Genomic DNA, 17,570 nt, shown 5'->3' on the forward strand with positions numbered 1-17,570 from the left:
ACTGAGAATGCTGACCTTGCATGGGACAATAATGTTGCTCTGAACAGTATGCCAAAGCAGTTTGGTGCAATCTTTTCTAGATTTAATTTCTCACACATGGTTTTTAAATTCATATTCTGCCACATGAAATATCTTGTCTTTTAGTAAATGAAAGGTGAAAAACATGCCAAACTTTGCCTTAATTCTAAGAACATATTCATCCAGATCAAAATCATATGATTTTTTACTCCTTAACCATTACTCGTGGTCATTGAACCAGTCACAAGTCACAGCAGTTCTCGCAGTACCTAAAGTGGTGAGAAAGCTGACACAGCACATAAGCTGTGGCTTGGATTGCTTACAAAAGGGGATCTTTCATGCTTAGCAATCCTTACTTGTGCAGGGAAAGGACAGTTTGACTAACCACAGAAAACAAAACAACTATTGAGTAATACACAGTCTTCATTTTAGTGCTCCCCTGTCCCATTTTAACATGGATTTATTTTTTTTTCCAGTTTTTCCATTAATTTTTCTTACCTCCCTTATTTAATTCTTCTGCTAAAGAATGGATTACACAGTAGATAAAGTAAGGGATTGTTCTGTTATTTAAGTGGAATATATTCCCACAAAGGCCTCTGGATCCACAGAAACTGCCATAGCAAGAAACATAGACAATCCTTACTAGTTTTCTTCCTACAAAATACACCTTGTGCCATGTGGCCTCATCCTGCAGAAGCTGTCTATAAAAGCAACTTTTGTCCAGATTAAAATCTACTTTTTGAAAAAAAAACCACTCAAAAATAACTGAAAGTGAAGTGGGCCTTTTACTGAGTGTTTTTATCTTCAATTTGTGATCTCTGATAACTGTATGACTAAGAAGAAAATATACCTTTTTTATTTAAAAAAATGTACCTGTACCAAGGATTTTATAGCATGTTTGAATTCCAAAGAGGAAAGACATTCAGAGATTAACAACATATACATCTCTCAAACCACATTTGGCTAAATTAATCACAAAAGTAGCTTTAGAGTGTCTGGGGCTGATACAAAACAGGAAAAGTATTTCCTTCCTCCAGCTCCCCAGAGCTGGCTTCCTTCATGGAACGACATGTATTTCATAGGGCTGGGTGTGGAGGCAGCTCTCTTGCCCTCAGCAACACCACGTAGCCAGCCTGACCCAAAATCCATTGTGAAGGAGAAAAAAACCCAACAAAACCCCAACAAATAAAACAAAACAACAAACAAAAAAACAAACAAACAAAAAAAAAATGCAGAACATGCAAATTCACCCCATCCACCACTGAAGGAGAATAAGGGAATTACGACTTTCACTAGGTTCTAGTTGCTAGAAACAATTTAAATTTTCAAGTTTTTCTGTCCCTTACTATGGAAATTAGCCCTCAGATAGAGCTGCTGAGGAGTGAGAAGTGGGAGAAATGGAATATACAATGGGGTTAATGGAATATATGTTATTCCCCTTGGATTTGACTCCAGCAAGTCTTTCAGCCTGAACAAACAAGCCAGTCTGAAGGCAAGCAGAGACGTCTAAGGCAATTGAAGACATATGAAGAAAGCACACTCTTTCAACTGGACTTCTTAGAGACTCCACTTTTATTTCTCTTCCCTAACACCTCTCTTGGCCTGGAAAGAAATGCAGCTTGCTAAAGAATCAAGTGTCTGTAAGTAGAAAAAATAACATGGAGGTTTAAAGTAATATTATAAAATAGAAATGTTAACAGAACTGAATTGCAAAGAAGCAGATGCTAAAAAGAAATATTTGTTTGTTGGTCCTGACTGGGATTTTACCTGAGATGAAGGTTTGGGGCTGAGGAGAGAGGATTCCCTGTCCCTTTGCCCATATCAGTCACACAAGCAGGAAGACACAGTTATTTATCTGCAAAAGCTGACATCCCTGATCTGGCTGTCACTGGTGCAACAGCAGCCTGGAAAGCAAAATATTTCTGCTGCCTCAGCTCCTGACCATGAGGCACTAGAGTATAATAGAAAACAATTTTTGCCTTAGTTTTGTTCTTGGACATAATCAGAGGCTAATTCCATATAAAAACCATCAAGTCTAAAGAGCCCTTTATAAAGGGCTGTGAGGCAAATGTAACACTGAAAATCAACAGCACTCACCTCTTGTCCTAGGGAGGTACCCAGCTTCTTGAAAGAACTACAGACATAATAGCTCAAATGGGAAGTTTAGCGTAAATTCATTATAGAAGTGAAGCCATTTTAACCTTTCCAGAAAACAGAAACAGTCATTTCATATGAGTTTTGGACTGAGCATAAATTTCAAAAGTGAAATGTTCACAACCAGCATTCTGCAAATAATGTGCAGAAACAGCAATTTCATGGACAGAACTAAGAGTCCCACAGTACAGGAGGGCCACTGTCACCAGGGTGACAAACTGTACACAGTTACACCAAATGATCCCTGACAAAGTTTCAAGCTGTTCTATGATCCAAACAGCAAAAAAAAATAATAGTACAGTTCCCATTTTTTCACTAGTTAACACTGAACTATCCTTTTGAGGAAGAAGTAAATTGTCTAACATGTGGATCAAAAAATTTGGGTTATTTATGTTCAACAGTTGTCTCTGTTGATAGAGTCTTAGAGTAAAAATATTAATTTTTTTAGTATGAGTAATCCCATTTCTGCTTTTAATTAATTTTCCAAATATTCTAGTTGTACCATAAGGGAGATGGCAAACAACCTGTTTGGATACTTTAGTCCATTAAATAAAAGACAACAGGCCTGTTTTTTCAAAACTCTGACCCAGAGGAACAATACAAGCTGCAAAAAGGGTCCTGAGAGGCAAAATTATAAAACACAGGATTAGATAACCCAGACACTTCAGCTGAAACACTTGGAGATACATCAGACCACAGTCACACTGCAATTACACAGCTGTTAAGGTGAAAAGACGACTGCTTTTACAAATCTCTGCAAAAGAAGAAGGAATACCATATTTTACATATTTTCCAAACCATATTTTCTTTCTGGCAAGCAGCTGAATTATTAATGTTTGTAAAGTATGTCAAGATCTATCAATAGAAAGTGTACCAGGAGCGGAAAACACATCACCACCCATGTGTTACAGAGACCTCTGTTAACTTCACTCCTTTGAAATCCAGTTTGAATTAAGAGCTACATAAAACTTTGATGTAAAGCAAATAATTGTTCTGCTTAAAATACAAGCTGGTTTTGTGCTTTGAAGATGTGTGGCAGTAAAGAGAGGGAAGTCACAAATGATTTCCATGGGAAACATATGACTCCACTGCACTCCTATCATTGCTCAGACATCTACTCCTGGGTCTTCTGATTACACTGTGAAAGGATGTGAAACCTCAGAAGTATTATTTTTGTATATTTTTACATGTCATGAGCACAATGAATTTGCTTGCTCCCAGGGGCAAATCATAGAGCATGCTTATTGCTAGAATCAGACCGCACTAAACTCAGGTTTTGATCTATTAAAATAGGCTATTTACACCAAAGGTTTCCTTTTTGAAGAAACTTCCCTTCTAAACTATCAAAATTTTTTGCACTTGTAGAGTTTGATGGTACCTATATGCTTAGATGAGGTTGCACTATTAAGCGTGGTGCACATACTGTGGTTTTGGTACTAAAGTGCAAAAGCTGATCTAGCATAACCCATTTTCCTTTGAACATGTAAGTCTTCACCAGAGAGAACCACCAAACTCTTTACAGAAACACACATTCCCTGTTTGCAGAGGCAAAAGCATTTTTGAGAGTTATAAAAAAATTGTATTTCTGATGCTGTAGTAAAATAAATTGAGCGAAAAATAACTTTCATTCACCAAAAGGCAGAGAAAATGCCTAACTTTAGCAGATGACAGGTAAGCAAATTTATTCCTACAGCTCTGTATGCAGACAGAATAGGATTTTGCATACCTCACTGGATTTTGTCCTGTTCATTTTATACCACTCACCTGTCAAGGTGTCTGAAGAGAGATCTTTGCAACATTTTTTTGCTCAGAGCCTCTTACATAGCCATTACACAGCTGCTGCCTGCCATCCCTGCCTTTCTGGCAAGTGTCTGCATCATGTAAAAATGACTTTTGGCCCAAAATACTATTTCTACAAAACCAATTTTTAATCAAATTTTCATTTGAGAATCCCTTCTTATCCTAGAATCTGAAGTTACTTGAAACTAATATCATGCACATATTTATGACATTATGACATTAAATATTCCCTCATTAAACCTTCCCTTTTAAGTTGGTCTGGTTTGATTTTAAGCCTTTCTTAGGGCAAAAAGTGACTTCTCTGAAACAGTGCAAACAAGAGGTAGGGGTTCATTCTAGACCACATGCAAGGTGAAAGAGTGCATTAGCTCTTTTCAAGGACAAAAATAGAGATCATGTGAGGAATTTGCCAACTTTCCATAGATAGCCAATGGACAGTGATTTAAGTTCCTAATTGCATTTCTGTTTTGCCAAGGACAGGGGAAAGAGAAGGACTTCAAGGAAATGAAACTCTGAATGAAATCACAAGTATCAGCATTACATTTGCGATATCTGTGTTGAAAAACATGAGTCTTTCTTTCTAAACACAGAAAGAACAGCAATATTCTAACACGTGACCCCGAGGGCACCACATGAATTTTCTGGTTCATACAGAATTAATGTTCTGGAGTTGACAGATGCCCATATTAGAAGGCACAGTAAGCCCTCCTGATGCTGGATAGGCACTGCAGCAAGTTGTTCAGTGGCTAATGCATCACAACCTTGGAAAAAGCAGGTGAATCTGCTCTCCAGCACTATTTTCTTATCAGTGGCTGCATGGAAGACATTTATTTCATGGCTGAGGTGAAGTTCATTGTGCAAATTAAGCACAGACCTGGTAGACTGCAGATGGTGTTTTACATTGCTGACCTCATAACCACATCTTTCCAATGTGCATAGAAATGTTCTACTGTACCCTGCATCTCTCTTCAAGGAAAAATTGCCACTATTTTGTCAATAAATTAGTATTCAAAGCCTAACAAAATATAATCAAGACTACTGATTTTCCTTCAAAATTAGCAGAACATTTTCCAGTTATAGATACACTATGACAGGACTGTGGCCCAAGAACTGAGCCTATGTCACGCTGTGTTTAGAGATGCAATGTGCCTGGGAGGATGGAGGGGAAAGTGGGGATGGTGTGGGCAGGAGCTCTGAGACATTTCTTAATAAACCCCTTTAAAGTGCTACTACTAATGTCAAAGTCCAGGGGAGGAAAAAGCTCAAGCTTGGATATCAAGCTGAAGATGTCCAGCAGGTCTGAATTTCAAAGTAACCTTTAAAGGTGGCTGACTCCCAATGCACAGAGAGTCTTTGTATTCACTCTGAGGGCAAGACAGCTGAGATTTCTACCTTGTCAGTAGTTTTCAGGTAGAAGTTACCAGAATCCAACAATTTTCTGTTGTTTTTCTGCAAAGGGTGACAAACAACAATAATCTGTTCTCAAAACATGAGACCTTCTTTTACAGTGCTGCAAAAAATTTTTCTCGTGTCCACTCCTACACCTCAGCCAGTCAACAGGACCCAGACTGTTTGGAAAACTTAGATTTTTCACTAGCAGTCTCTCAACTTAAACTGTGCAGTTTTCCTGGCTTTTGTTTAACTCAGGAAACAGAGCCAATAAAGCGCACTGTTACAGGCAAAGGGAGAACTCATTATTTGAGTTGGAGTGCCACAAAGCTTAAATCATTCTAGTGATTGTTTCCTATCATTCCTTGTGTGTGAAGCCTAACTTAGAAAAGAAACTTGCAAAAAATTTTAAAATCCTAGCAAGCAGATTATAACTATTTTACCTCAAAGCAACAAATTGCTTCCTACTTAAGGTTATACATTATTGTGTTCTGCAAGAGCAGTTTTGTGACTTGATTATCAAAATTCAGGTTTGTGATATTTAATGCAAATCAAAATATGTATTAGTAGTAATAAACCTGTCTGACAGTAGAAAACATACATTTCCTGACCCTGTGAGAAGAACTTGCAGTCTGCAGTTAGAAAAGTGGACTGTTACTCTGTGATCAGCTGTAATTGTGATTCTGATATACTTTACCAGTAAGACAAGCAAGGATTTTAGTTCCTTCTCATTACTAAAGGTCCATGCAGGGAATGTGTGTAAAGTGCTTGATGCAATAGTTTAAAGTTTACTTGAAAAAATGAAGAATTAGGCCTCAAAGCAATAGACTTATCACATTTGTGGCATTCAACCTTTAAGTTTATATCCTTCTCATTCTAATAATAAACACTTTCAGAATCCAAAAATGAAGTTGAGTGGTAAAGGCATTTTTTTTTTACCTTTGAAATGCTGGAAGATCCTGTACAGATTTTTCCCCTTTTTTATTAAACACTGTTTAATGTGTTTACATCACATCCAAATGAAGTGATTTCAGTGCTTACACCAAAAGATGTTTGATTTTCCAGGCAGCCAGAACCACTGGCATGTAACAGTTTGAGTAACACAATGTTTCACACAGAAGAATAAAGATAAAGCAAGTAAAAGCAAGGCACATCTCCATCCAGAAGCAGTGTGTGTTGGTAAGGGACTTTCTTACAAGGAGATAAAAAGGCTGTCACCACCTAGGAATTTCATGAACAACTTTGCTAAAATAATCTGAAACAGCTGCAATATACTGTAAAATAATTACCTTTACCAGTGTTTCTGTCTAATAGAAGGACCTGCTTGTAGTGTTTGAAGTTTCCAACCAAATTTCAATGCTTAAAGAATTTCTCAAGGAACAAACACAGCAGTTTCAAGAGCACAGTTGTAGTTTTTTCCCTGTTAAAAGAAGGTACAGGTACAATGTCAAATATCCTCCATCAGCTTCTGAGAGCTTAAAGCAGGGAGATGTTCAGCACAAGCTGTGGCAAGGCTCCAGCAGTGGTAGGAGGAAAGCTTTGTCCTGCCTGCCAAGAATGTCAGCGATGGAGAGCAGTGAGCTGAACTTTGCCTTACATAGTGGCTGACAAGGCCAGAGGTCTGCACAGCTTTCATATTTTCATTTGGCTTTACTTGCTTACAGAACTGTTAACTCTGTGGGAATCCAGGGGAAAAAAAGCTTTCATTGTAAGTAACTAATTCATACTGTGCTAAGCCTGTAGTCAGAGGTTGGCTTTCATTCTGGTACCCAGCTACTACAGGATTCTTTTAACATACCTTCTCCAAAAGACTTCCCACACACACCACTTATTGCCTGATAAGGTGGATTTATTCACCTCATAACCTAAAGAGCCCTGATTTGTCAGAAATACAGAAAACTCACATGATATGTCCCACATTTGTATTTCACTGCTGAAGTTTTTAATTTTGCTCATGAACAACTGAGAGAACATGGGAGCCCCCAAACCTTCAACAGCCATTTTCTTGTTACCTTTACCAAAGAACAACTTATGAATTCTTGGAAGAGTTTTATTTTGCTAATTTCTTGGCTTGATGCTATCTTGGTGCCTTGATGTGACATAACATTCTTTCCATTTCATTTTCATAAAACTTTTACCCCTCTAAAATACAAATGAGTGGGCTGGGGCTATTGCAGTAAGGAAGTTTTGTTATAAATTTGGTTTAAATCACAGAACAGCTTCAAACAAAATACACAGATTTTCCTCTTCAGTGTAATTAAGAAAAAACAAGCAAGTTGTTTGGGATCTGACATTTTGTAACATTTTAATGTTCTACTTTGCAGAGTTACTTTGTTTAGAGATAACTTTGTATAAGGCTCAGTATTTTGTCATTCCCAAAATATGTTTTGGAGTGCATGTTCTTTCATTGTTAATTTTTTGTTGTTTTTGCCAAGAACATCCAAGCACCTGAGGCTGAGTGAGACCTTTGTGTTTGGGATGTTTTTCAGCTACTCAAAAGTCTCTTTCCCCCCAGCTCAGTCACTGAATTAATATCTAGTTCCACTGACTAATGGACACTTCTAGATCACAGACTGAAGCTGCAATGGCATTTTGGTGCCTGACTCCCACATGAACAACAGGAATAACTCCCTCCACTGAGAACTGTGCTGATTATTTGTCACTTCTTCAGTGAGCACTGCACTATCGAGTCAGATTCCTTACACCTCTCATTCCCAGCTCCTCCCTGCAAAGGAAATACCATGAAGTTTTTTTCCAGAGGAACATGTTTGATTTCACAGATACTGGAATTGCCCGCACAGGCTCTTTTCCTCTCCATGAAAGGAATGGGGTGAACATGCCAAGGGGCATCAGATGTGTTTTACCCTATTTTCTGCCTGAAAATTGTGAAGGAACCACAAAAGCTGAGTTAGGGAACAAGCAGGCTACTGTAGCAAGAAGGCCAAAGTGTTTTCCCACAGTACACCACCAAAACAAGATTCTTCCCAGGGAAGGTCCTTCACATGCTAGGAGCTAGCTACCCACTGAGGACAGTAGGGAGAGGAGATCTGTGCAGTGTTCAGTGTGAATAAAGAAAGGGGATTTAAACTGCTCAAGTTTCTATCATGTCAGTTTTGTTTCCTTTTTTAGTTCTAATCACGATACTTATGGCAAAGGCAGCAAGAACACTGCTTGCTGTTCATGAAGCTGTATTTCTCCTGTACAGAGTGAACATGAATGGTGCACAGCTGAATGCAGATTAAACAAGAGCTTCTCACACACCCCCTGTATTTTAAGGTAGTTGAATCCTACCTTTGTCATTTTACTTATGTCCACACACTGTCAATTCAAATTTCTAGTCCTACAGCTGACCTCTGACCACTGTATCTTTTTCTTGACAATGCCAAATGAGTAACTGCAACCAGAACCCCAATCCTAAAAATACATACAAATTGGTAGTAGCCTTGAGAAGATTTCTAACCCTCCTACCTACATGCAAAGTTAGTAAAACTAATATGGTTCAGAATTGACCCTGCCATGGTTATATTTCATGGATTTCAGCTATCTTTAATTCAAATTAACTGTCTCACAAGAATTAGTTTGTTAAAGAGTGCCACAGATAATTCTATTCAGCAGCAACACCTTTAGCAATCACTGTATCCATTTGACTGAGTTCTCACTATATTGTATAACCCAACGTTTTCCCATACTTACTAATGAGTGATGCATTAATGGAATTACTATATAATCACAGATAAAGGCAGAAAGGAAAACTATTACTAAGAAACATGTGATACCACGAGTCTTAAAATACTCTTGAGATAGGTCTGAACTACTTGCTGGCTAAGAAACTGCTGAATCATGCCTGCAGACTCATACTAAAAATAGCATTGCATTTGGCAAAACACATACAAGCTATTAATGTTCCCTATTGTTCCAACCTGCTGATTAGCTGCTGGTCACAAAGGATGAAAAAGCATTCTTGTACCTTTTCTGTCTCCTAGAGAAAGAGAATAGCAAATATGCTTTTTCCTACAGCAATTTTCCCTTTCACAATATCAGCTTTCAACAGAAAGTTCCCCAAACCATTTCAAAGCATTCTGTGAGCTCTCTGCATTTAACACACCTCAGCAAATGTGTACCTTTTTACACACCTAGAACTGATGGGTAGCAGATGTTACTCACCTCCCAGCTGTATTCCTCCCTGGTGAGACTGATTTTCTCAGTAAAATCTGTAATCTGTAAGTTATTTCTTAGCACTAAGGGGAGAAAAGAACATTTCTTGGTCATTTAAAGACTGTGTTAATATGAGGAAAATGGTTCTCTCTGAGGTCTAGGAAAAAGTGACTGCTTAATGCCCTTAATGAGGAGGGAAAGGTTTTTAAAAGTTGAGTTGGAAAGCTCCAGCTGGAGTTAATTATGTTCTCTAAGTGGCTTTGTAATTACTGTGTTTCCTGGCCTTCAGCATCAAGTAGGTGGAAGGACAGACAAGAGCTGCCTTCTGAGTTTCTCTGTGTGCCTCATTACCCTCTCTCCCTTACTCCTTGTGGCCTGGTGTGACTGAGCCCTAGACTGAAGTCCTGGGTTTATCAGCAGCAAGGATGCCATGCAGGCTGCTGGGCTGATCTTGGACACGTCTGTCTGAGGTGGCTGGACACCCCTCTTCCAGCAGCACAAGTCCCACCCTCCTTCCAGCCCTGGGCCACTGTGCAGGGCCTCCTGCTTTGGCCTCACTGTACCACAGCTGCTGCCAGCCTTACCCTGGGAGTGTTGAGGATAGGATAGAGATGAGGAAAGGAATAAGTCAGGCAGAGCAGCCCCTCATCAGAAGTGCCAGGGGACAGGAAATGCAAAATTGTAGAGGGAAGACTAAGAGGGGAAGACCTATCTTCTCTGCTTAGTGTTACTTCCCACCTCCCTGGCTGACTTTACCTCTCTACAGTCTCTGACTGTCATGCTTAAAACATCTTGGTGTTTTTAAGAAAAACAAAGTGAATTATCCTTTAACCATCTGCTCTGCTACCTTTACCCAAGAATTTGGGTATCCCATGAAGAAATGTTCTCATAACATTTTTAATATAAGAGGGGTAAGAAAAAGGTCTGTGGTGTCACAGTGACTTGAAGTTGCAGGTCTTGCATTTTATCTATAAATTACCTATCATTATGTAAATTTTCTTCCAAATAAAATCCATTTTCGAAAAGCAAAATAATCTCTGGGCAGGAACAGTAAGCAGCTCAGCTCCCCAGTCTCTGCAGAGGGCAGTTCACTCAGAAAGCAGAGGGTGGTGTTTCCCGAGTTTCCTTTATGGAACTGTAACTTGTGGAAGGCTGGGCACATGGGGTCTGCTGAAGAGACAGGCTGAGTTAATTTGTTGCTTTAGCAAAGCTGCTGTATCCACAAGGCATAGGGGGTTATAGGTACTTTGTGCCACATATTTCTGCTATACAGAATGAACCCTCATCACATGATAATCACAGTTAACTTTGTGCTATGTATTTCACACAAGTTCATGAGTAACTCATTGAACTTTTCAGCACAGCTCTAATTAGGTAATTCCTCTTGGTCTCTGCTCTGTTCTGGCTGCTCTTTTTCCTGAAATCCCCAAAGGTCTTTTGCTTTATGCTCCTAGTTTTTTAGATTTCAACAGCAAGTGACTGAGATGTTCAGAATCCAGAAATGGTGATCGCATGCAGTCACTGAGCCTGAGACACAAACAACCTGTAATAATTAGCTTTCAGTCAGTGTCAGCAGCATAGTACACAAATGTCTTAGTCCAGGCGACTTCAGAGGCAGCAGGAGGATCTAGAGGAAATTTACTGCAGGGGATCAAGTGATGCTTCAGAGTAAGGGACCAGGGAAAGATGGGAATGTCCATGGAATAAATTGGAGGTTTGAGGAGTGCAGTGATTTAAATGACTAGAAGAAAAGTAATTCCATGAAACCAGTAATCCTTATTCTGCAGCATGTCCTGTGTCACACACTCCTGCTGGGCTGCTGCAATTCTTTCTTCCTTTTATCACCCCAGTCTCTCATGCCTCTCTTTTTATCAGTCTTTGTTGCTCTGTGAAACACAGGCAGAACTGTCTTGATCACTTCAAACTAATGCTTGTACTTCAGCCTCCAGAACCAGCTTACTTTCCCCATCCTGTTGTTTTGTGATTGTAGCCAAACTTCTGGCATGATTTATTTAGCATGATGTAACTTAAGAATCCCTGAGTCATCCTCAAACACATCTAATAATGACTTGTATCACTTCCTCAGAATGGTCCTGAGAAACTGGTCTTTCCCCTTTTATTAACAGTGTCAATTGTAGATGTAACTAAAGTCAGCTGAATAAAAAAGCACTGATACAATTGATACAGTCAGTACTACTGAAGTGAGATATTCCTCACTATTTTATTGCTTAAACTTTTACTCAGTAACAGTTTTCACAAGCAGTGATATATAATGACTAAATAGTTTATTAATGTATCTAACAAGTAGGAAAACATACTAATATCGTCCTATTCTGAAGTATTAGCAAGGAAGATTAGAACTGTAATTTTTTGTTCCTGATTCTGTCGTTTACTAAAGAGAATTAGAAGATCAAAATGGTAATAATCATCCACTGAATATTTATTTTTGTTAGTTCAGTACAACATTTGCTTGTTGTCATCTCCCAATGTGAAGGTTCTCAGAATTTATGATAGCATATGGAGATCTCCACAGAATTATCTCAAGTAATTCACTTCAGTGCTGAAGTGTGATCCCAAGAAATGCTGCACACATTCAGTGAACTACAGAAATAAAAGTTGCTGTTGTCTGGACCATCATGTTTGGCACCAGGTCACAAAGGTAGTCCAAGAAAACCACTGAGAACCCTGCTGGGTGCCCCCAGTTGGCTGTCCTCTTTATCCCTCTTTTCTGGTGTTCAATTTGTCAATGTATACAAAGTTATCTTCAGCAAATATGTGACGCACTGGAAATGTATAGACTCAGAAATCAGCACCCACCCTAAACACACAGGCACAACTTCCATGGTGTGGAGCTCTGTGGATGTGGAGGAATGTGGCGAGGGTTGAGGAGAATGCTGACCTGTGCTTCAATTCCTTTGTGACATTTGAGAGGATTTGCCACAAAGTGCTGAGGTTACTCACATGATCTTCTAGCACTTCTGTTTCCATGCTCTGATACTGATCTAATCTCTGTCCTCTGTGATCAAGTGGAAAATGCCAACTAGATGGTAGAGGCAACATGAAAAAGAAGTACAAAATCAGCCTGAAGTTATAGCTTTCTGCTGAACATCCAGCTATCAGCCTTGGTCTCTTCTGTTTGCTCTGTTCCATTTAGATAATACAACATATTTTAGCACAGCTAAGAAGATAAAATGAAACTGTACATGTCTATATAGCCCTGAACTTCAACTGGTAACCTGTACTAAAATTCCAAGTAAATAAGCAAGTCACTATTTTCTTACTGAAAATTTTCTATTAGCAAAGCAGAACTGGGTAAGAATTCATTATTTGTGGAGGGAGGACATACCTAAGCAATCACATTAAGAAAAGGAAAATCTCTAATCAGGTTGCCTTTGGTGTGAAACCAAAGACTAGGCCTCCTCAGGCCTGATTCTGCTATTCACAATGTCTGTTCCTCCTTGTGTCCACAGTCACAAAAAATTAAAGAAAATAGAGGAAAAAAACAGTGTGAGAAGAGTTTCTTTTCCCTCTTTTGTCTATGAAAAGCCTTATGATACAGATTCAGAAGAAGAAATGAAAGGTGATGAGATGTATTTTGTTCTTTTGTAGCTACTGTGACTTGTGCATGGAGGCTGTTGGTATCTGCCAGCACTAGGCACTAATCAGAGTAAGAAAGACAAGAAAACTAAAAAAGCCAAAGCGTGACTGTACTTCTCTGACAACTGGAAATCCCTGACAAGGCTATCCTCGGATAGTAAAGGCATTAAAGGTATAGTTAAAGCTCCTTGATGTGTTCAAGACAAAAATAGCTTTATAATAAGATATAAGAGAAACATTGTCTTAAAGTAAATAAACGCTTCCCAACACATACAAAGTTTCTTGGTATTCAGGAGGGAGAAGAAACTTTTCAAAAGACATTCAGGAGACATTCTTGTACAAAACCTTTTTCCCTGGAGAAGCCTTTTTTTTTTCCTTTGATAGGCATACTGCTATTTTGTGCATTTCTCTCCAAGAGCTGTCTGTATTTCGAGTGTCCCACTGTGTGCAGTGGTTGTAGGAGAGTTTCATACCATCCATTCAGTCCACTGATACCCCTGATGAGATTAAGCTACTGAAATTTGCAGGGGGTTTGCACAAAGCTGCTGTGTCTGTGCTTAGACAGCCACCAAGGGAGCTCCACAGCCTGGATGGGCTGCTTGGTGTCTCTTTGGCCCCCAGCTATGTCACAGTTTGCTCCCATCAGACATGGCTAAACAATGCCAAGACCAGTACAGGATGACAGGGAATACTATATTGCAGTCAAGCAAATAAAGCCAAAACTGTCCCAAAGAATGGATCCTTTATCTTATTTGGTTACCTTTAGAAGACAAATGGACTGCAGCACACTTCATACTGTAAACAGTAACATTGACTGGCCTTACTCCAGTAGCAGCTGAACAAATATTTCAAATGTGGACATCTCCTACTCCCTTTTTCCCAGTTGGACAGACCACATATTTGTACAACTCCCTGTCAGTTCTTTTATGTGATGTGGTCAGCCAGGGGAAGGAAGCTCACAGAAATTAAGGAATTCATACATGGCATGTACTTTTTCAGCATCCTGAGAACCAAACTGTGCCTTTCTAGAAGCAGGCCAAGGAAATACACAGTCCCAATTCTCCAAGTTAAGAGTTGCAGCTCTTACCTAAATCAGCAGGATATCAACAGCTAAAGGAGCTCAAGGAAGGAGGCTGGATACATAAAATGGAGATACATAAATGGAGACATAAAATTCAGGAAGGCGCTGAACAGGAATATTATGTGAGCATTCTGAAAAACAGTGAAGATCTGCTGTATTAGTGCTTGTGGTAATTGTGAAGTTTTGAGAGTACTAAAAAGAAATATCCTTAAATTCTTAAAAAAGCTTCCTGAACACTTTACTAATTCTGTAGAACTACTTTTAAAAGCAAATCCAGAGATTGCTTATAAACTCAAGGCAAACAATAAGACTAGTCCACTGCCTCAACAGCAGTTCTAGAGGAAATATTGAACTGGAAGAACTGCAGAAATACATTACATACAATTGGAGAAAAACAGAGCTGGAAAAAATGGTACCAGCTCTTGAAGATTCAGGATTGGAAACTCCACAACTTCCAGAGTTTCAAGCATGCTGTGAACTAATTTGGCTAATGCTTGTCTTCTCGAGCAAGATTACACATTATTTCCATCCCCTTTTATACAGGCAGGTATGGTTAGCAGGTCACCTCTAAATGTCCTGAATTTTTCCACTCACTTAACAGAATTTCAGAATGGGTAAGGATAGAAGGGACCCCTGGAAGTGATTTAGCCCAACATCCCTGCTCAAGTAGGGTTCCCTAGAGCGCTTTACTCAGCACTTCCTAGAGCTCTGGCTGCAGCTGTTACACTGTTCTGACTTCTCTCTGGTTATCACTGCTGTTCAAGACAGACACAAAGAAAAACTTGGATGCAAGTCCCCATTTTTTTCAATTTCAAACAGAACAGCATCCTGTATGATACAGTTAATGAAGCATACATGCTATAGATCCCATTTATATTTCTTTTTTCACAATTATTTATGGGTTTGGGGTTTTTTTTTGTTCTGCTATAACCTCAAAATTACTTTCTACAACAGTGGATAAGCATTCCCTACCCAATATTTGAGGAGTCAGTTGGTTGTGCCTTGCACTGAATTTAATGTTATTTTTTTTCTGGACTACTTCATCAGTGCTGTTGGCAGTGGACATGTTGACATTTCAGACATGACATATTTTCACCCACTTCTTTCCAAGGATACAGAACTTACTCAATCACACTGCTCTCTGCCACCTCCTTCACTTCCTGACAAACAGCTTTTGAACCACTCGGTTAATTCCATCTAAATATGATGAAAGAGAAAGGTCACAAAAAAGTTTCGCATGGAAGTTTGACTTCAGCAGGCGGGCAGAGGAGCAGGCTGCAGCTGTCTCTGCTGGCTTTGGCAGGGCACAGGCTGCGGGCGCTGTTTGTGCCGCCAGCCGCTTGGCCCCTCCCGCAGCTCGGGCTCTGCTCTGCTCTGCCCAGGGAGGGGCAGCGCTGCGGGAGCACCGAGAGACAGACGGGATTACCCGGGACACAACTCGAGCTACGGCTACTGCAGCAGCCAGGGGCCGAGCACACGCACAGAGAGAAAGGCACGCTTCCTTCGCTGCTGTGCTGCTCAGGGCAGAGCTCGCCTTCAGACTGGAGCAGGGTGGCTCTGGGGTGAGGATATCCTGTTACAGTGTCTCCCTCCTGACTGACATGAGCAATAACTCACCGTGAAAAAGTTGGGGTGTTTTCTGAGCCACTCTTTTGCTGCTGTGGGTGAGGTTTCTTGATCTTAATGAATTACGCTTAGGTATCTAGTGTACCTTCTCTTTCCCTTATCTGCCAAAGGAAGGGACTCAGATTCTCTGAACGTAACTCCCCTTGCATTTTACAAAAGGATTAAGAGCTCAACTCTGCATGTGTGAAAACAGATTGCTCCATCACCCTATACCAAGAGTAAAAAGCACACAGTTGCATGCTTCCCTTGTGACCACAAGGGAAATAAAATTTAACTAGAAAGAAATATTGACCCACACAAGGACAAGCTGAAGTATTTGAAAAAGCATTATTGAGCAGCATGCACTTTGTCCATTCTCCCTGCAAGCCTTTAAGCAAATCTCCTTGTTCAGTTTTTTCTGCCCTTCAGAGGGGCAGAATAGTGTCCTTTTTAAAGCAGAAGCCAAAGGCATAGTCTTATTCCAGAAATAAAATAATTTTTCTTACACTATACAGTTAAAGCACTGACAAGCAGGAAAGAGAATGTGTAACTGCAGAGGCAAGACAAAAAAAGGACTACAACACTTGCTACTAAGTCCTCTAGTACTAAGTGCTTGAGAAAGACATGAATGTGGTGTACAGCACAATATATCCCTGGAGAACCTAAAAGTAGACCAGCCTTGAAGCAGATAGAAAGGCACTACCACCTCCAGAGTTCCAGATTCAGAAAAGCTACACCCACTAATTGCACTCTTCCCTAGCAGAAACAATCTTTACTCTGATTCCTAGGCCATCCACCATGTACTTTACAGAAGCAAATACAGAAGTGACTGTAGTATTTTAAAATTACTAGATATGAACTTACTCCTTTGGAATTTGTGAATTAGATTCCTCTCTGAAGAAACAAAACAGTTTAAAGTGAAGGGTCTGAGTTCACCAGTTTTCCTTTAAGAAGATTCAACTTTCATACCCCATTACCAGTGCTCACATTATGAAAATGCTCTTGAAAACAAAAGTGGTTAAATATTTCAGAGGAGAAGGATACAATAAAAAATATACAATATGCCTTGCCCTCCACAGGCAGGGCTGATATCTCAACGACCTGGTAAGCCAAGTAGTGCAACAAGCAAACAAACAGTGGTAGATATCTCCAATCATTTTACCTTTGGTTGCTGAGCAGTGAATTCCTCAGGGGCTTAAACTCAGAACTTTGCAAAATGTTTACAGCTGAGTACAAAAACCCCAAAAACATTGAAACAGTCAAACAGTAAATTGTGAAGGGACTTCTTCAGTTTAAAGAAGTATTCTTTACCTATTAAGTACACAATACCATTCACAAATATTTTTCTCTGTACTTTTATATTTACAGGGGTGGAAATGTGTATCTACATTTTTCAAGTCAGTATTCTAACACTTGTCACAATTAGTAAGTGGCAGTGAAGAAAACAAACATTAACAACTGGGGACAAACTATAAAGGTCTGTTTCTAGGGAAATCTTAGTTGAAAGAGGAATCAGCTCAGACAGCTCCCAGTGAACCAATGCAACATCCTTCTAAAGATCAGTCCTTGTGCAAACATATCCTAAATATCCTAAAGCCAGAAGCAGTCCTATATGAAACATTCTGGATTTAGTCTTGAAAAGTACTTGACTACTAAAATTTGACCACTCCTATTCCTAGAGTTCTCACCTACAGGTTGCTGCTATAGGAGGCCATCATCTCAAATTCAGTATGGTAAAGATACATGGGAAGGTAAAATCATTTACTTTCTG

The 17,570-nt window shown here is 39.5% G+C and overlaps 1 long non-coding RNA gene across 1 annotated transcript; it reads right to left on the reverse strand.

Moving 5' to 3' along the window:
• Nucleotides 1-1,575: 1,575 nt before the first annotated feature.
• LOC147652178 (uncharacterized) lies at nucleotides 1,576-17,488 on the reverse strand. The gene is made up of 7 exons (XR_015289510.1): nucleotides 15,320-17,488; nucleotides 14,201-14,325; nucleotides 12,478-12,556; nucleotides 12,334-12,370; nucleotides 10,496-10,683; nucleotides 9,526-9,599; nucleotides 1,576-6,781 (listed from the first exon to the last, which is right to left on the reverse strand). It is a non-coding gene; the product is annotated as an uncharacterized LOC147652178 (long non-coding RNA).
• Between the last annotated feature and the right edge of the window lie 82 nt (nucleotides 17,489-17,570).

Source organism: Cyanistes caeruleus, chromosome 7 (genome assembly GCF_971803275.1).
Source record: "Cyanistes caeruleus chromosome 7, bCyaCae1.hap1.1, whole genome shotgun sequence".
In the NCBI taxonomy this organism is placed as follows: Eukaryota; Metazoa; Chordata; class Aves; order Passeriformes; family Paridae; genus Cyanistes; species Cyanistes caeruleus.